The sequence below is a fragment of the Bos indicus genome, chromosome 7 (genome assembly GCF_029378745.1).
Source record: "Bos indicus isolate NIAB-ARS_2022 breed Sahiwal x Tharparkar chromosome 7, NIAB-ARS_B.indTharparkar_mat_pri_1.0, whole genome shotgun sequence".
NCBI lineage: Eukaryota > Metazoa > Chordata > Mammalia > Artiodactyla > Bovidae > Bos > Bos indicus.
Window position 1 is genome coordinate 62,496,838 of NC_091766.1, and position 20,684 is coordinate 62,517,521.

At 49.6% G+C, this 20,684-nt stretch overlaps 1 protein-coding gene across 2 annotated transcripts in view; it reads right to left on the bottom strand.

The window, feature by feature from the left end:
• Positions 1-6,565, bottom strand: part of FAT2 (FAT atypical cadherin 2) — a 98,826-nt gene extending 92,261 nt beyond the window's left edge. The window contains exon 1 of one of the 2 annotated variants that reach the window (XR_011567763.1): positions 6,440-6,555. The gene's annotated coding sequence lies outside the window, so the exon portion shown is untranslated. Of the gene's footprint in view, positions 1-6,439 lie in introns of both variants that reach the window. The other variant, XM_070793872.1, reaches the window with a different exon arrangement.
• Positions 6,566-20,684: the final 14,119 nt, after the last annotated feature.

The following is a 20,684-nucleotide window of genomic DNA, read 5'->3' on the forward strand; positions in this document are numbered from 1 at the left end:
TGGGTTCCCAGGTTCAACTGAGTTTACAGTTCATTAGGGCTTGCTTCATGCAGCATTTTTCTGTCCTCAGAGCAAGTTTCTGGACCGTGTTCTTCTTATATCTTCTGAAAGACCCTACATGTAGAGCAAGAAATATTTCCATTTTATAGATGGGGAGGTTGAGGCCCTAAGATAGGGATCAAAAGACTTGTCTAAAGCTAGCAAGGGCTAGCAAGCAGCCCGGCCAGGACTTAAACACGAGGCTTCAGATGAAAAATCCAACACTCCCTTGGCTACACCACAGATGGATTCTTCCAAGTAAAGCAATGCTAAGTATCTGTGAGCATTAGTGAGCAATCACTTAGTGAGCACTGTCCCTGAGAGTCCTTCAGTAACCCAAGGAAGTAGGTACTATCATTCCATGCATATTTTACAAATGAAAAAGCTCAAAGATCAGAAAGTCTAAGTGCCTTATCCAAGATCAGTGTCCATTAAGTGTGGGGCATGGATTGGAAGAAATGGTCTGAGTTGAGACCAAGTTCTGAACCGCTAGTCCAACGGTTCCCAAACCCAACAGGAGTTCCCTTGTAGCTTGTAAAAATACAGATCCCCTGGCTTCACCCCCAGACCACACATTCCGATGATGTGGACTCAGGATGCAGCTGAGAAATCCATATTTTTTAAAAACAGCCCTAGCCATTTGGGATGCTCAGCTCTAAACAATGCTTCCACTGAAATATGACAGTAAAAACAAAATAATTTAAATGTAAAACTTCATTTAGCAACTTCTAAATAGCTCATGGAAACTCTCTAATAATTAGAGTCCTCCTATCGATGGTATACAAGCCCTCAAGAATATATTTGAGACCAGCCCGTCTGACTGGATGCTAGCTATGCTTAGGGTTGCGGGGCAGTGACTGACAAGGAGTATCTGGAGGGCTCTAGTGGGGACAGGGTGGTGTCTGCTTTTTGCTCTGGATCCTGGTTAGCCACTGTTTGCATTCACTTGGTAAAAATTCATCAAGCTATAACTTGCAATTAATGCATCTTCTTTTTGAATGTTTGTGAAAAGGAAAAAAAAAAAAAATCAGGCTGACCATCCATCAGAGACACTGTAGGAGCAATCTTTACATAGAGTACAGATTTGTATAAAAAATCCAATAGAGTTCTTCTAATTATATGCTGTGATTCATAGGGTCGCAAAGAGTCGGACACGACTGAGCGACTGAACTGAACTGAACTGAAGAGTTTGATATTCTAGGATTTGAATGTTCCACAATGCTCTGATTCTCTAAGTCAGTTCCAATATTGCAGAAGCCCTCAAATCTGTAATAGTAGCTAACGTTTATTGAGCTTTTAGTATGCGCTGACTGCTATGCTAAGATCTTAAGAGCTTTGTATGGATCAACTCACAGCAACTCTGTGAGGTGGATAGCTTTATCTACCCCAAACCCCTCAGAAACATGAAATGATGGGTTCAAGGTCACAGAGCTGGAAAGCAGCAAATCCAGGACCAGAACTCAAGTGCCCTGGCTCCAGAGCTGGTGTGCCAACCATGGTGCCATACTGGCATCAAGGCTGAGTGTTTAAGTATCCCAGTGATGCGTTTTGTGCTGTATAGCCTTGCATTTGCTGGGAGGACCCAGAGAGAAGCGGGTGCTGCAGGCACAAACAGCAGCTCTCAGCTGGGACACGTGAGCACACATGGGCCAACACGCACACACATGCTGACGTTACCCCACAGCTGGCATGTGCAGTCCTGCTCAACTGGCACCGAGGCCAACTGCTGTGGGTGCTGGAACTGAACGAGAACTGGGAACAGGAGAGCTCTGCGTCGCTGTTCCCTGCCCCCTGGCCAGGGGACGGGCAGTTGTCGTTTACCTGCCACTCCAGGTCACCTGGCAGGGGCCCGCACCAGTTTCAGGAATGGAGAAGGACTCCGCAGTGGGGTGGGGTGGGGTGGGCAGAGGAGGCGGGCAGAGGAGACATTTCTCTCTTCTGCAGGCTCCAAACTGGAAACTGCTTGAGGCATCACCTCTTTCAGGAGGTAGTTTGTCAGTCAGTGGGTAATGGTGGGCCATCATCATATTTATATATATATGTAAAGTCACGCTCCTTGGCCCGACATAATTGGCCTTTCAGAGCACATCTCCAAATATTCTCTACCCAGCTGACAGTTGCCTGCACATACATGGTGTTTTCTTTAACTGCTATACTTTTGCATGTGATACTTTCTGAATTGCCTTTCCCACTTTTTTTCTTTATTTAAGCCTTATTTAGTCTTCAAAACTGGTATCCAGTCCCAGCTACTCCTAGAAGCCTTGCTCCACTAACTCCGTACTAGGCTAACTGTGTATGGCTCCTCAGGCCCCGCTGCCTGCTTGAGTTTGCCTCTATTTTCCCACCTACCTCAAGGTATTAAACCATCCACTTACAGACCTGCCTCCGCTAGCTGTGAGTCTCTGGAGGCCTGACACATTGTAAGCACTAAGTGTCTATTGAACTAAGGATCTGTTGAGAAAACAGAAGCTGTGCGACTGAAAGGAAGTGGCTTAGCTTTTCTGAGTCTCTATTCATGTCCACGCTGGAAACTAATAGCAACAGCAAAAAGAAGTGGTGGAGGATCACAACTGCAGGCCTGCAGGGAGGTCGTGCAGAGTAGAAGAGAAGATATAGGTGACATGGTCTAACCTGGTGGTTCAAGGGGCTCAGTACATCAACAGCTCTCTCTTCAACATTCAATGTTCGGGGCTGCGCTTAGGCCCAGGACCCATCGAAAGCTGGGCTACTGACTTTAGGCAAGTAAAATGGAACCAATTTACAAATTTCCATTTATAATATGGAACCAATAATTCTTTTTTGAAGTTTTTATTGGAGTATAGTTGATTTACAATGTTGTGTTAGTTTCCACTATACAGCAAAGTAAATCAGCTATATGTATGCATTTATTCCCTCTTTTGGGGATTTCCTTAAAATGGACCTAATAATTCTTAAAGGAGACTTGAGGGAACTCCTGAGCACCTTCCTCTCGTACAGTTGCAGATTCTTACCGACTCTCTGGCAATAGTGAGGGGATGGTGTGCAGGTGTGTACGTGTGTGTGTGTGTGTGTTGGTGGGGGTTGGAGGAGGGATCTGATTGGTGATGTGTATGTCCCTTGTCCCCTGAAAGGCATCTTACAGTTTAGGGATCAACCTTGTTCTTCATCCCAAATTGCTTCCAGGGGTATGGGGGCAATTCCCTGGCCTCTGAGGCTGACCACTCACATAGGAAGCAGGACTGTCTCCTGATCTGGGCTAGGCAGAGAGAGGCAGAGGAAGGTGAGAAGATCTGGGACATGGCCCTGCCTTCCCCACTCACTTGCTGCGTGACCCCAAGCCAACTTATCAGTCTTCTCTAGGGAGGCCTCCATGTCTGATTCAGTGATGTCTAGGGACCCTTTCACTCTCATCTATGGTGGGGTTGGACTAATGCTTAGTCCCTCCGAGTGTCAGTCCTCATCTGTGAAGACTCATTCATTCTCTTAATAGATACACACTGAGCTGCTTTTACGTGCCAGGTGCTGCGCTAGACACGGATTCCGGAGCTGTGAGCAACACTTAGTAGGAGAGACTGTATCATATAAAATGTACACAAATAACTAGTAATTACAATTGTGATCTGTCTTAGGAAGGAATACTTCAGGGTGCCCGAGATGATCTCTACCCCAGGGGAAGCGGAGAGGAGCCAATTAATTAATTAATGATCATGCTTTGGGCACCACATGCATTATCTCATTTAATGTTCACATCAGTCTCTGAGAAAAGGATTGTTATTTGCCCCATTTTTTCAGATGAGGAAACTGAGGTTTGAAGAAGTTGAGGCCCAGGTCATACAACCAATAATATCTAGGATTTGGACCAACACTCATCTTCCTTTTTTTTTAATTTAAACTTTTTATTTGTAAATGTATGTGTATGGCTGACATAGCCGATTAACAATGTGATAATTTCAGGTCAACAGCAAAGGGACTCAGCCATACATATACATGTATTAATTTTCCACCAAACTTCCCTCCCATCCAGGCTGCCACATAACACTGAGCAGAGTTCCTTGTCCAATACAGTAGGTCCTTTTAAATATAGCCATGTGTACATGTCCATCCCAAACTCCCTAACTATTCCTTCCCCCTATCCTTCCCTCCTGGCAACCACAAGTTCATCCTATAAGTCTTGGACCCATACCCTTCTTTACAGACCTGTCTGAAAACCCCTATTGTGAATGTAAGCATCAGTACCGTTAGTCAGGGAAACAGTAGCATGAAGTTTCTCAGTTAGCTCAGCCTGTGCTGGAGCCCAGGAAGCACGGGAACTTTCAGAAGCTTGGCCCACATGTTACTGAAGGAACCAAAAAGGCAGGGTCCACCCGGTGGGCACAGGAACATCCCTGACTATGCCAACACCATCACCCCCAACACACGCTGGTTTCCTCTAAGGCTGCCCCACGTTCTTGCCTGGCCAGCAGCAGTCTCAGTGCCTCAGCCTGTCCTGGGGAAGGAAAACTGTCAGGCTGAGGTGAGTTCAGTGGCACCTGGGGAAGAGTGTACGTGCAGCGGACCATGGCGGCCCAGCTCACAGAGGCCTGGTGCAGGGGGCCCTGGCCACCTCTGCCAGTGGAAAACACAGGGGCAGCTGACACGTGTGATCTGGAGCGTGCCAATGTCCTTCTAGGTCTGGTTCCCTGCATCCGTAAGAGGCCACTGAGCATGGAAACAAGTTTTAGGGAGACCTTGATTCCCTCCAGATTCTCCCCATTTACAGATGAGGAAACTGAGGCCCAGGGAGCTTGTAGCAGACAGGGCCTCGCTGTTTTGCTCCACCACCCTAGCCAGTTCATGGGCTCAGTCCTTTCCTGCCAGGGGTGTAATCTGTGCTCCGTGGAGAGCCCTGGGAGGAACCTGAGCTTGCCTCTTCCTGCACTGGGGGATGCTAAGTTCCAAAGCTTCCTCACCTGCAAAATGCAATCATTCTTGCTCTGTCTACCCAGCAGCCTTGTGGGAGTGAGAGTAAGAGTGTATCTTACAGGGATGCTCTGTAATGACCTATGTGGGAATGGAGTCTAGAAGAGAATGGACATATGTATATGTATGGCTGATTTACTGTGCTGTACAGCAGAAACTAACACAGCATTGTAAAGCAACTATACTCCAATGTTTTAAAATTAATTAAAAAGGAATGGATCTTAACAATAATCCAACTGCCCCCTTATTTAAAATGTAGGGAAATAGGCCCAGAACTGTATGGAATAGTTTCAAGCCACACCGCCCATGACTTACAAGCACACAAATAATGAAATTCTCCTTTCCCCTGCCTGCTTTGAAAATGCAACATTTTCAAATGACCCTACGTAGTCAGCCCCATCCCTGAACACAGGAAGCATCCAAAAGGTGTCAGCTGTAGTAGTAACTGTTGCTCATTTCTGCGTGGAGGGCACTGCCCACCTGCCCAGGCTCAGCGCTCCCCCACCCACCCATCCATAGAGGAAGCTGAAGGATTGAAAGTACTGCATCCTGAGCCTGCTTCTCTACCTCCCTGGTGCCCTAAACCCCAGCCTTGCTCCTGAGTGCTGTGCGCCTGGGGTCAGAGACAGCCTAGCCTCTCTGAGCCCTCAGCATACCTCAGCATGGTCGCTGCTTCCCCCCCAAGCGGAGGGCTACTTCCGCCCCCACCCAGGAGGAGGGCTGAACTCCGGCCCTGGCGGCCCTGTTCAGTGTTCCACTCCCTCCATCCTACCTCCACAGATACACATCGGATTCCTGCTTCCCCCAAGAGCTGCTCCCGCTCCCCCCACCCACCCCAGTGCTGCCCTTGGCCTCAGGCTCGCTGCCTTTCACAGCCCTCCCCCAGCCAGGAGAGTTGAGGTTCTAATCTGGGTGCCTCTAAAGAGTCCCACAAGAGTCAGGGCCGGCCAGATGTCTACCTCTCCCTTAGGCCTGCCTCCCGCCCCCTCACCAGGTGACTCTGTCTGTGTAGGGATCCTGTGCCCCCCGCCTTGGACACACACGAGGTCTTAGCATCTGTTGGTTCCCTGGCCCCAGCCCTTCCTCCTCAAATCAAAGAGAAGCTTGTCTCCCCATCCCCTTGAAGGTCATCCCCAGAAAGCCTGAGCAAGGAATTTCATTCTTCCAAGCAAAGGAGTCCAACTTTCCACACATACAAATATGACCTTGCTCCTCCAGGAGATCAAAGCCCTAACCTTGTCCATTCTGGGCCCCGATCCCCAGCGCTAGGCTTGGGCTGGCCTCATTCAGTGTACCTAGGTGTACCTGGCTTCAGGCAGGGCCCAGGCATCCTACCCCTGCTGTGCCTGCTCCAGCCATCTCCCAGGTTCTGTTGAACCTTCCAGGAGCCCCTACTGGGGACCAGAATGGATAAACTTCGCAACCCCCGCCCCCTGACTTCCCACCCTCCAGCAGTTCTTACCTGGGCCCTTTGGGTGGGGGAGGGTGCCCCGGAGTGGGCCGCTGGGCAGGAGCCCCTTTCACAAGGGCTGACAAGCTCCGGAGGGAGGCGCGGAGTCTCAGAGCAGGAAGGCGCACACTCAAAGAGGCTGCTGAGAAAGTTGGAGTAGGTGTGTCCCAGCCCAGGAGGAGGAGGAGGGAAAAGGAGGTGGGAGAATTGAGGCGGATCATCCCCTCCTGCCAGCTCTCTGTCTCACGGAGCAGGAGGGAGGGAGGGAGCCAACTGGGTTGTGGCCCAGAACTCACGGTGGGGAATCAAGTCATGGAAAATGATGGCTGGAGAGTTGCTGAGAAGTCCTGCCCATCTCCACCTGCCTTCTCTGTTTTACAGAGGGATAAACTGAGGCCCCGGTCAGATCGTACTTGTCTGAGGATGCACAGAGACCACGAGGCCCTGGGAAAGGCCCCAGGTTGCTCAGCTCTCCGGCCAGAATTCTCTCCTTTCTCCTCCCAACTCTGCAGATCTGAGATGAACAAGCACAAGCACCCCTCCCCTCGAGGTCTGGTTCAGAACCCTGGCACTGCCACCTACTAACTCAGTAACTCTGGGGGCGTTACTAGTCTGAGCCTCAGTTTCCTTTTGGGTAGATAATAACTCCTACCTTACAAGATTGTTATGAGATTTAAATGATATAAAGGTTGAGGGAAGGCACTTAGCAGACTAAGTCCCCCATAAAAGGAAATTCTTCTTACAGTTATCAGCTGTGATTTTCTCCATGAGTGACTTAACCTCTCTGATCTCTGGCTTCCCCAGCCGTGAAATGGGGGTAACAGGAATCCCTGCTTTGTAAGGTTGTGCAGAATCATGGGACAGAGATGTGTGTAAAATGCACAGCTCAGTGCCTGGATCTCTTTTCCAGGCACTGTACTAGGCACTGGGGATATAGTTATTCGCCCCACAGAGCTGAAAATGGCTCTGAGACCATCCTGTTCAGTACCCCTACCTTCCTCTCTCCCTGGACTTGCAACCCTTCTGCTGCTTCCCTGACAAATAAATAAGTCTTTGCTTGCATACCTCTAATTATGGGGAACTCACTACCTTTCCCAGCAGTCAGTTCTGATTCTTAGCAGTTCTACCTGATGTCCAGCTGAGCTACTGTTCAAGCTGCCCTTGAACCTGGTTAATAAATAAACATTCTATTTATCCTTATTCTTACTCTTATCAAAACCATGTGACCTAAGGCAGATGACATCAATTTCCTCTGTTTCCTCATTTGTTAAATGGACTCAAAACTGCTGAGGCCACTTAGAAAAGATATGTTTCCTCTGCCAAGTGACAAATGCTAACACCTGGTTCTTTGTCTAGGACTAGGTTTTCTAGATGTTCAGGCTCTGGTTTAGGGGACCCTGTGTTTAAGTGGAACCATTAAGGTTCTGGTCTTTTAAAAATATATTTATTTTTGGCTGCACTGGATCTTCATTGCTGTCAGTGGGCTTTCTCTAGGTGCAGCCAGCAGGGGCTTCTCTTGCTGTGGAGCATGGGCTCTAGGGTGCACAGGTTTTAGTAGTTGTGTTGCACGGGCTTCGTTGTACATGGGCATGTGGGATCTAGTTCCCTGACCAGGGATTGAACCTGTGTCCCCCGAGTTGGCAGGTGGATTCTTAACCACTGGACCACCAGGGAAGTCCCCAGGTTCTGATCTTGTTTATGGAGGAGTGAAGAGACTCTTGGCTATATCCCAGCTCTCGGGAGATATCCATTCATGGAATGACTGCAGTCCCTGTGGACCACGCCCTGAGGGATCTGTCACCAGCACTGGGCATGACCACAGGTGTCCAGCAAGTGGCTGCCACGTGTTGCCTGAGACGTCCAGGGAGGAATCTCCCAGGCGTCCCTCCTACAGGCTGCCTGAAAGCCGTAGGGGTTTACAGCACGAGAGGACTCCTGTGATCAACACCAATGGAAAGGCTAACCTGGGCAATTATCCACTTGGCTGATTGCCGCCCAAGTCTCCCAGTCTGGGCCGATTAGGCATTAACCCGAGGAAGGTGGCTAGGCAGCCCCACGAATCCTTTGACTAGTCATGTGCGACTATCTGCCTTTGGGCTCCCCATCCTGGCCAAGACTGGCCTCCAGCCTGTCCAGTGAAGGGATGTCTGCAGCCTGGGGGTAAGAGGAGATGAGGAATGGGATGAACCGAGAACTGCAGATCGCTACTGACATCCGTCCCCTCCTCTCCAGTTCCCCCTCCACTCTTGCCTCAGGCCCTGATCCTCCTCCCTGCTGGCCCCAGGTCCTAACCAGGTACCCATGGAACCACCTGGGAAGCTCCAGGGATCTCTGTCTAACCCAGGAGTTCTCAACTGGGGCTGCTGCACACTGGCATCACTTGGGGAGCTACAAATTCTAGTGTCCAACCACTGCCCACCCACTGAATTGTTGCCTCTGACTCCCTGGGAACAGGCCCTGGCATCAGTGTTTCCCAGCAGTGTCAGCCATGTCATAGGCATTAAAAGAATTACATCTGATTCTGAATCCCCTGCCTGGACCTCAGTTTCCCTGTTTCATTGAAGCAGGTGTTGAACTCTGATCTTTAAGATCCAGCTCTGAGATTCTAAAGCTCTAGTATTCTTGACATAGGATGCTGTAAGCTTCTAAAGAAAGACCTAGCACTCCATCCCTGCCCACTCTCCTGTTTTGCCTGGAGAAAGCTAGACTCCCCACTGTGGTCTGGGTGAGTGCTTCCCCTCTCCCTCCTAGGTTTTCCTTTCTAGAGCAATCTGTCCACATTCCCCATGGTGTAGGGAGTGTAAATGAGGGGCTTGAGCAGTGATGAAAATTCTAAACAGATGGAAAATTTCAAGGTGTCCAGAGAGTCTAGAAGCACAGATAATTGTATTTTCATTTGTAACAGGCTGAACCCCTCTAATTCCTTCTGGGGAAGGCTGAAATCTTAGGTTAATTCAGGGGAAATCAGAGGCACAAGTCATGAGAGCCAGGACATCAGAGATGCAAGTGCAGGATTGGCTGACAAGCAACCTGCTTGGCATGGGACTGAGGGGCTTCAAGGGATGTGGGGCTTTCAGGGAAATGGGACTGGTCTGTCACCCTAATGGAGGGAACTTCTGCATTACTGCCCCATGTGAGCTGCATACCCAGAGGGTATGGGAAGAGTGTAGTCCACCTTGGAGGACTGGTCCGGAGAAAAGATTCAGCTCATGGGGACAGTTGGCTGATGGACTGGTTACACTGAGACAACATGGTCAATGAACATGAGATGCAAGCTGTCATCTCTGGGGCTGGCCTCTCTTCTGTCGTACTGTGTTCTTCTTGGGGAGGGTCACATAGAGCGGCATGGGAGTGGGTACAGAGCGGGGACCCTGGAGTCAGTTTGTGGACCTGTGGACAGGAAGGGCTCCAGAGGCTTGACTGTCAAAGAAAGGGACATGGTGCCTTTAAGGAGGATGAAGTCATCGGGGATGAGGCCACCTGGCTCCATGAGGGCTGCAGCCCAGGGGAAGCAGCAGAAGGTGGAAGGCAGGTGGGCTGTGGGGGCTGAGCTGGGGGATGTCAGCTCCGAGGCTGACAGACGGGACACAGCAGGAGTGGGAACCACTAGCCCTGGCATTACCTGGGGTGCCCGGGAATGTAATCAAACACTCAGCAGACCTGCTGGCCATGGGCATCTGGGCACCACCAGGCCCTCCAGCTCATCCTGACCCCCAGCTGGGAGTTCTGACAGCTCCTGCCAGGAGCAGTGTCCGGCTTGGTTGGTCAGGCTGGAGAGAATGAGCTCACCTGCCCAATCCAGCCCTCTGTCAGCCTGCCCCAGGCTGGTTCTGGTGGGTGGGGCTGGCACAGAGCTCCCGGAGCCCGGCTGGCTGGTCCAAGGCTTTGGTTAGGTCACCCCAACAGGAAGCTGGGAGGTGGTGAGTCGCTCCAAAATGGACATGAAACAGAACCTCTGATGTCATACCCACCCTTACCTGCCCCCAGACCAGGGGATCTGATTGGTCCTGCCCACACCCCCGAGAATCAGTATCCCTCCCATGTCCCCTTCTCCACAGCCACAAACCACTTTTCTGCCTTTTGTATGGTAATAACAACAATTACAATGAATCTATAAATAACTGATATTTGTCCCAATTTATGAAGTATTAGGCTAAGCATCATCTCATTTGATCCTGAAAGAGATCCTCCTGATAAGGCACTACTGTTACCATTTTCATTTTGCAGAGGAAGGAACTGGGATTTAGTTTTTGTTTTTTTAAACTTTACAATATTGTATTGGTTTTGCCAAATATCGAAATGAATCTGCCACAGGTATACATGTGTTCCCCATCCTGAACCCTCCTCCCTCCTCCCTCCCCATACCATCCCTCTGGGTCGTCCCAGTGCACCAGCCCCAAGCATCCAGTATCGTGCATCGAACCTGGACTGGCGACTCGTTTCATACATGATAGTATACATGTTTCAATGCCATTCTCCCAAATCTTCCCACCCTCTCCCTCTCCCACAGAGTCCATAAGACTGTTCTATACATCAGTGTCTCTTTTGCTGTCTCGTATACAGGGCTATTGTTACCATCTTTCTAAATTCCATATATATGTGTTAGGGATTTAGTTTTAAGTGACTTGTCCAAGGTCGTCATACTCTTAAATGGCAGAGATAGGATTTGAACCGAGTTTATCTATATCTAAGACCTGTGCTGTTAGCCTCGGCCCTTGGTTATGCTCCAGTCTAATCACAGGATTTGGATCCATGGCCACGCCACCTGCATCTAGCAAGGCCCCACTCTCGACCCAGTGCTCTGCTTTCTCTGTCTTACACATCCGAGTAACTTTTGAATAAGGCCCCCCACATTATCCTTTTACACTGGGCCTCATAGATGAGGTGCAGATGGCCTGCATATCGGTCAGCTTCAGCCCATCACCCTCCACTGGCTCCTACTGGGAGACTGCCATCCTGCCCACGCCTACCAGGTCCATCACCCGGTTGCCCGCTCAGGAAGGTCTCTTGGCCTCTCCCTCTGCACCTCCCCATGAACTGCCAGGGCTTCTGTGCCCCTGTCAAGTGCAGATTGCTCTGTGCTGGTCTGACAGTGAGGTCTGGAAAGGATAGCACTGTGTGGTCCCTCTCCCTCTTGCTGCATTTACCAAGGAGTTGGGGCACAACGGGAGGTTTGGACTCAAAGTTAGACATTTGGATTCAAACCCAGCTCTGCCGTCTTACAGCTGTGAGGCACTGGACAAGTTACTTAATCTCTCTGGGAAGTAGTTTCCTCATCTGCCAAATGGGGGTGAAAATAGAAGTGGCTGAATGGGGTTCTTATTTCACAGGGGTTGTCAGGATTAAATAAGATAGTGAATCAGCAAACCTCCAGCAAACCTCCACTGGACCCTGGTGGTCCAGTGGTTAGAACTTTGCCTTCCAGCCTTGGGGTTGCCAATTTGATCCCTCGTTGGGGAACTAAGATCCCACATGACTTGAGGCCAAAAAAACAAAACTTAAAACAGAAGCAATAGTGTAAAAATTCAATATAGACTTTTTAAAAAATGTCCACATCAAAAAAAAAAAAAGAAAAAAGCTCTAAGCAGTGTGCCTGGGGCAAAAAGTGGTGGTTTTCCGAATCAGTGGTGTCTAATTCATCTATGAAGTTCCAATAGCTCTTCATATGGTGCTAATGAAATATGATAGGTGCAGAGAATGGATATGTTAGGGGAAGCACACTGATCGAAACCGCCCACCCTGGCCAGTCCCTTTAGTAACCATTCACATGAGTTGTTTTATGACAGGAGATCCTGGTAAGGAATACGGAACTAATAAGCCACCACCAACCAGAAGAGTTAGGGAAAGGTCAAAAGGAGACACCGCATGTCCGTCCACTTCCCAGAATCCCTCTCGCTAGCATCCATCTTGGCTGAGCGATGAGTGCACCACCAGGAAGGACTCTGAATTACAATGATTGGCCAAAGACCACCCGGAAACTAATCCCATCACCATAAAACCCGAGACTGTGAGCCATGCGGCAGAGCTGTTCTCCTGGGTTCCCTTACCCTACTGCTCTCCACCTGAGTGCCCTTTCCCAATAAAATCTCTTGCTTTGTCAGTGCATGTCTCCTCAGACAATTCTTTTCCGAGTGTTAGACAAGAGCCCGCTCTTGGAGCCCTGAAGGGGGACCTCCCGCTTCCTACAACAGATAGATGGCACGTGCCAAAACGCCATACGTGTAGAGGGTAGGACATGGTTACAAATAAAGGAGCTTCCCTGGTGGCTGTTTGGTAAAGAATCTGCCTGCAATGCAGGAGACACAGGAGAGGTTGGTTCAGTCTGGCTCAGGAAGATCCCCTGGAGGAGGAAATGGCAACCCACTCCAGTATTCTTGCCTGGAGAATTCCATGGACAGAGGAGCCTGGCGAGCTATAGTCCAAGGAGGTCACAAGGAATCGGACACAACTGAAGCGACGGAACACACATTAACTGTGTGATACATCTTCACCTAGCACACAGACAAAAGAACTGAGGCCCGGAGAGACTGCCCGATGTGCTCAGGGCCCTAATGCCTGCCCCTTCCTCGCTTTCTCAGACGCCTGGGTCCTGTACAGTCACCTCCAGGCTGGCAGGGCAGAGGCCTTCAGAGGCAAGAGTCTGCTCTCCAATGCCTGGATTCCAGAGGCAGCTCTGGCAGCCCAACCAGCCCCACATTCCAGACATTCTGCCCAGGCGAGGAAGAGGCCGGCCCTGAGGGAGGAAATCCAGAACCACTAGACAAGGGGTGGCTAGGGGAGAGGTCTCCTGGGGAGCAGGCCTGCCTGCCGCTCTGGATTCCTCAGTGCCCACAGCCCTCCTCACAGGCCAAACCTCAGACTGCCCAAGGCCCAGGGCTGGAGGTGTTGCTCAGGGAAAATGACTAGTAGCACAGCGGTTTTCTAACTGAAGACTTTGTAGGGATCCCGGAGGGACAGAGGGATGAGGTTGTTAAAACATGCAAGTTCCATTGAGATTGATAAGTACACACTGTTGTATTTTAAATGGATAACAAACAAGGACCTACTGTATAGCACAGAGAACTCTGCTCAATGTTCTGTGACAGCCTGGATGGGAGGGGAGTTTGGGGAGAATGGATACATGCATATGTATGGCTGAGATGCTCTGCTGTGTACCTGAAACTATCACAGCATTATTAATCAGTTATACCCCAATATAAAATAAAAAGTTTTAAAAGAAAAAAGACAAAAAAAAAACCCCACGTTTCAGTCCCCTCCCCATTACAGAGGGGCCCAGCAGTCTGTAACCAGGGCTTCCCTGGTGGCTCATATGGTAAAGTGTCTGCCTGCAATGTGGGAGGCCTGGGTTCGATTCCTGGGTCAGGAAGATCCCCTGGAGAAGGAAATGGCAATCCACTCCAGCACTCTTGCCGGGCAAATCCCATGGACAGAGGAGCCTGAATTTATTCATTTATTTTTGGCTGTGCTGGGTCTTCAATGCTAGAAGGTTTTGTCTGGTTCTGGCAAATGGGGGCTGCTCTCTAGTAGGGGTGTGGGCTTCTCATTTCAGTGCAGTGGCTTCTCTTGTTGTTGAGCATGGGCTCTAGGGCATGTGGGCTTCAGTAGCTGCAGTTCCTGGGCTCTAGAGCACAGGCTTAATAGTTGCTGCCCGTGGCTCAGTTGCTCTGCATCATGTGGGATCCTCCTGGATGAGGGATGGAACCTATGTCTCCTGCACTGGCAGGCGGACTCTCCACCTCTGAGCCACCAGGGAAGCGCAGCTTTCCGGATTTTTAAATGAGTCTCTAAGAGGGTGCCGAGTCAGGTTTGGGAGCCTCTGTATGTTTGTTGTTGTTTAGTCACTCAATCATCTCCAACTCTTTGTGACCCCCTGGACTGTACCCTGCCAGGCTCCTTTGTCCATGGAACTTTCCAGGCAAGAATACCGAGGTGGGTTGTCATTTCCTTCTTCAGGGGATCTTCCTGATCCAGGGGTTGAACCTGCGTCTCCTGCATTGCAGGTGGATTCTTTAGCACTGAGCCACCAGGGAAGCTCAGTCCACTGTATAAGTTAAAGATGAAGATGATGCAGTCAAGAAAGGGAAAACAAATGCCCCAGGTTACCTAGCCACAAGGCTGTCCAAAACGGGAGCCATTGCACCTGCTGGAAACAGGAGGGCCTCAGCAGTGAGCTGCACAAGGCAGGGAAATCCAGAAAGGAAGAGGGGCCTGAGACCAGGCTGGCTTGATAAAAAATCATAAAGATGAGTAATAATTCCCCCTCTTGCCTCCTCCTCCCCTACCCACCATCCCTGTATCCCTCTCCAGCACAGAGGCCGCCAATGGGCCCAGTTCCCAGTGTACACTGAGCCCCAGTTGCTCACACTCTGCCTGTGCACATCCATGCCCTATCCCCAATCTCCACTCTTCTCCTGAGTTTCTTTCTCATGTCATCATGTACAAGAGCGCCGTGGAGTAAAACCTCCTGGGCTCAAGTCCCAGCTCAGTCACTATCATGCTGTGTGGTCTTAGGTAGTTTCCTGACTCTCTGACTCTCAACTTATCTGTACAATGATGGGACTAGACCAGCTTTTCTCAAAGTGCAATTCATGGATCAACTGTACAGAAGCACAGAAACTTTGCTAAAACGCAGATTCTCAGACTTCCAACCAGATAAAATGGGTGAAAAAAAATTGGAGAAATCTTTAAGTGTTGCATTTACATGGTATATTTTCCTTCTCAAATAATAAAGAATTACATTTAAGGCTAAAGGCCTCTTTGCCACCACCAGCAATACCTTCTTCAAAGGCAAACAATGTAATTATTTAGGTGTGTAACCCTTCTTACATTCACATATAAATATACCAGTAGGAGATATATAGCATTGGGGGTTTTCGCTTGCTTTCAGGGGGTAAGTGAAGTGAGTAAGTGAAGCCGCTCAGTCGTGTCCCACTCTTTGCGACCCCGTGGACTGTAGCCTACCAGGCTTCCTCTGTCCATGGGATTCTCCAGGCAAGAATACTGGAGTGGGTTACCATTTCCTTCTCCAGGGGATCTTCCCGACCCAGGGATCGAACCCAGGTCTCTGGCATTGGAGGCAGACGCTTTAACCTCTGAGCCACCAGGGAAGATTCAGGGGGTGGGGTGGGTTGTTAAAGCAGTATATTGTGTGTCCTGCTGCAACTTTTTCGCTCAGTGGTGTGCTACCCGGAGCTACCCGGGCTTGGAACTCATTCTGGGGCTCTCTCAAGTTTAAGAACCTCAGAGCTAGATAAACTCTAACATCATATCTTATGAATCTGATTTTAGCATAGGGTAGGGACAGGGAGAGCGGATATTTCCAACAGTGAGGGAAAGTCCAGCCTAATTAGAGAGTCCTTGATACTTGGCCGTGGACTCCATTGCTCAGATATCCTGTGTCAGGGGTGTGATACCCTGGGAGCCAGCTAGGGTCCCCTGCTTTCCTTCCCTTAGAGCCCCCAGGGCCACTCCTCTCCCTTGCCAGCCCCCGGTCACTCTGATGTCATCTGTGCAGGTGAAGCTGACTCAGGCTCTCCTGCCACCCAGAAGGCAGCTCCATGTGGCTCTCACTGGGGACTGATTGGTGTGACTTGGTGAAGCAGCCCGGGTTTCCCAATACCTCCTCTGTGGACACCTTCAAGCACATGCCATCTGGCTCTGGGAGAAGCCCAGGAGCCATCACAATCCATAGTAGTGATGTTCTCTTCTCTGTGCTCAAGGTTCTGCCTCAGCTGTGGGACCTTGACAGAGCCCTGGTCATTCCCAGGGCTTCCCTGTCCCCATCTGCACAGAAGGTTGTACTCTTTAATCTCTAGGCCTGGCAAGAGCATCTAGTAAGACAAATCATGCAAGATTTGTCAAATGAATAATAGTTGAAAGGACCCTTCCAACTCCCAAGGACTGCAAATTCCAGCCAGCCAGTATGAACAAAATGTGCAGCGTGTGCCTAGCCCTAGACTGGAAATTGAGAAGGGTGGAACCCTGAAAGAGACGTGGTCCTTGCCCTGGAGTTGCAAACAGCCCAGCTGGGGGTCCAGTCAGTGAGTCAATCAATATTTCCCCGGAGTCTAGCCTAGGGAGGAATGGAACCAGGTCGGGGCAGTCATGGAAGGACAAGGGGTCAGGTCACAGCAATCAGGGGAGAGTGTGAGTTAGGAGACAGGCAAGTGGAGGCTGTGGTCACACAAACTAAGGGTCCTGGAAAAAGGTCAGCGGAGAAAGCATTCAAAGGGAAGATGAGGTATTTGGAGAGTGGAAGCAGGAGATGCAAGTAGGGGGAGTGAGATATATGGCAGGCTCGATAAATATTTGCAATAAACAACTTGTTATAGACACAAATTGTGTTAAATGGATAAACAGAAATTGTTGTTTAGTAGGTAAGAAGTCGTGTTTGACTCTTTGCAACCCCATGGACTGCAGCCTGCCAGGCTCCTCTGTCCATGGGATTTCCCAAGCAAGAATACTGGAGTGGGCTGCCATTTCCTTCCTTAGAGGATCTTCCTGCCCCAGGGCAGGATCGAACCCATGCCTCCTGCATTGGCAGGTGGATTCTTTACCACTGAGCCACCAGGAAAGCCCAAACAGAAATAGATGAGCATATTAAATAGATGGCAGAAATAAGCAGACAAAAATAAGCTAGCAATGTGGTTGGATGAACATGTGGCTGGCTGAATGGATGGATGAGGGACAAATGGATGAGTAAGCAGAGAAACAGATAGATAATCTTAGTCTAGGGTCATTGGATGTAGGGTCTGATGCCTAAGTTTGGATTTGGGCCCTTTTACTTACTTACTCTTACTGACCATGTATCCATGAGAGTTTTGTACTGAGAAACAGGATGATCAGTCCAGTCTCTCATGTTAACCAGGAAATTATAAGAACTGCCTCGAATAGTAGATGAGAGGGGAAACTGCATAAAGCTACATGTAAGTGTCAGAGGATTGTGGAAATAAGCAAATCTAAAGGAGTTCTTGGTCTTAGATATACAAAGAGGACAATGCAAGACTGGCTGGTGGAGGAAAAGACATAGGAGCTGGGATGTATATTACACAGCAGTAGGTCCTACTCCATCGAGTAGCTGTTGAGTTACTGAAGGCCTGATGTTAGGAGACTGCTTGAGGTCAGTGTCTCACTTTACTCACTTTGTCTCATCATCCAAAACATTCCACTCCTCCCTGACACAGCACCTTCTGCTGTGAGGCTCAACTCTGCTTCCCTCCTCGGAATCCCCTGGATCACTCAACCTCAGGGTCAGTATCCAAGGGCCCACAATACCAGAATCACTTGGGTGCCCACTGACAAGTACAGATCCTGGGGTCCCAGTTTTGTCTTCTAATTCAGAGTCCTTTAACATGCCCCAGTTGAGGATACCAGCTTGATGCCTCGCATACAATGATTCTTAAATATCTGTTCATTTTGCAGCTGTTGCTGTTTGCCTGGGCTCACTGGTTGATGTCCCATTGGCAGAATTGAGACCTGAACCCAGGACTCCTGCTGCCTATTCCAGGGGCCCTGCCAGTGCCTCCTGCAAGGAAATGGCCACCATGACCTCTCCACGGCCTTAGGCTCTAAGGCTGCAGACTCCTCAGCAACTCTGAGGCACAAGCCTCTCCAATTGCCTGAGGATTTTAAACTAAGCCCTCTGGCTTTCACCAGGCTGCTGCTGGGATCCTTGAAAACCTAGGGATAAGAGAGGCCTAGTAGAGATAAGAGATTCTTGCTTCTCCTCCCATCTGCCTGCTGCCCAGATGAGGGCCATGCTGATGCAACGCTGAAGTCCCAGGTGTGGAGCCACGGGGGCGATGCAAGAGCAGTGGAGCTGCTAATTACCCACAGAAATCCCGCATTGTTTAGAGCAATTGTTCTCGCCCTCATAACTCCCTGGAATCACCTGTGGAACTTTGCAAAATATTGTTATGTGAGCCCACCCCAGAGACTGTGAATGTCTGCAAGCCTAGGCATCAGGCTGTTAAGTCTCAGTAGGTGGTGCCAACATGGAGCCAAGGCTGGGAAGCAATGCCTAGAGGTATCCCTTATCCGGGGACTCGCCTTGTTTTCCAGCTGGAGTGCTAAGCACTGAATCCCCATTTTCCAGATGGAGTAAATGAGACTGAAGCATCAGGCAATATGCTCCAGAGCACACAGTGTCTTCCTTAAAAGCCACAGAAACCAACTTTGCATAACTTACACAGAAGGGGAAATTAATGCCGAGGGCTTAGTTATGAGCGACACAGAATGAGAGTATAGGGTTCACAGCTAGAGCTCCCAAAAGACAAGAGCCAGGAGTGGATGGGTGATCAACTCAGACCATCACCACTGGAAGGATGCCCCTCATCTCTGTGAGCAATCTCAAGATCCAGATTGCTTCCAGGGGGCTGGGCTTGCTGAGCTTGTGTCCCTGTAGAACTGAGATGAGGGAGAGGCTGACCCCACATTTGCATGCCTTGAGAGTGAGGGCTTAGTAAAGAATCTGCCTGCAATGCAGGAGACCCGGGTTCTGTCCCTGGGCCAGGAGGATTCCCTGGAGATGGAAATGGCAACCCACTCCAGTATCCTTGCCTGGAGAATTCCATGGACAGAGGAGCCTGGAGGGCTACAGTCCATGGGGTCACCAAGAGTCAGAATGACTGAACAACTAACACAACAGTAGACAGTGAGTGCATCCTTAAAATTTTCACCCTGGGACCCTTCGCTACCTGACTCCCCTCATTCTAGTGCTGAGCCTACACCTTGGCCCAGGGCTGAGGATGGCCAGAGTGACAGCCCACTAAGACTGCATCAGGTAGCCCCTGGATGCCTCTCCAAAACACAACTGAGATGCTGTTAGCAAAAAGAAAGGAATGGATGCTGGTGGGTAAAAATATAGGTCCCCACTCCCAGGTAGTTAGAGCAATTAGCGGCATGACTCTGGAGTTGGATGAATCTGGATTTAAACCCAGGGTGTCCCCTTAATATCTACTTGACCTCAGACAACTCAGCTTGTTTTTCTGAGTGAAGGATCAAAATGATGCTGATGCTGTGTGGTCACTGATCTGTGTCATGGTACTGATGCTGTACCATGTGCTGACCGCTGACTTCTGGCTCTTCATGCCATGTTCTTGCCGCTCCCCACCCCCCCCGCCACATACCAGTGTGGTCAAATGTTCCAGTAGGGGCACCTAGCTGCAAAGGAGAGAGGGCCTGGGCCCCTGAGGACCTGGAGGCAGAATCTGAAACTACTCACAGCAAGCACATCCTTCCAGACTGCCAGCAAGTCCACAGCCCAGGGAAGTGAGTGCTTATGTCCACAAAAAGACACATACAGGAATGGTGATAGCGATGCCATTCATAGAATCCATAAACTGGAAACAAACGAAATACCCATTAGCCATAAAATCAGTAAATGGAGCAATAGTATGTGAGCACAGACCACTGCTACCCGTAGTGACATGAATGATCTCAGACAAGGTCGAGGGAAGCGAGCCAGACCCCAAGTAGCATTTTCTGTATGACTCCATATACATGAGTTTAGGAACCAACAAAATTAATCCACTGAACTGTACTTAATAAGATCAGTGAACTTTATTATATGTAATGCCAATTTAAGAAAAAATTTTAATTAAAAAAAAAGGAGAAGATTTAAGTTCTGCAATCTAACCAAATATGCTTAGACTTTAACAATGATTTCCTCAAAGTATTTCAGGCAAATGGACTATTTGGGAATATAGGCCTTGTTTATCCAGTGGGCATCAGTCCCCTCTTCCTAGTGTCCATCTATCCTTGGAGCATGCGCCCAGGTTCAGAAGTTTTCCCTCTCACTCCAAAGCCCAGAATGGCAAGCCGCTGGTCCATAAGCCAGTCTCCCCTTCTCAGGTCCTGTTTGACCCAGTCTATGTTGTTTGTTTGTTTGTTCTTCCATATTTCCTTTCAGAACAATCCAGACTTCTCTTGAAACTCTGGATATCTGAAAAACGGGCATGTTGGCAATAAAGGACTGGAGCTGAGATGCTGCAGGTCTTGACAGATGGGACAGGGGTGTGTGAGTTCCCCCAGCCCCTCCTGGCCGGCCTCACTCATGCCCTGCATCTTCCTGACCTCTGCTGCCATTTGAGCTGGTGCCCTGCTGCTCACCTCAGACCCGAACCTCTGCTGCTCTCCTATCCAAATCCTTCCCTGGCCCCTCTGTCACTCCTGCAGAAAGCCTCCCAGAGAAGCTCCCCAACACTGTCTTGTCCTTTCTAGGTCAGGGGCCAGTCCAACCCATCACCTGTTTTTGTAC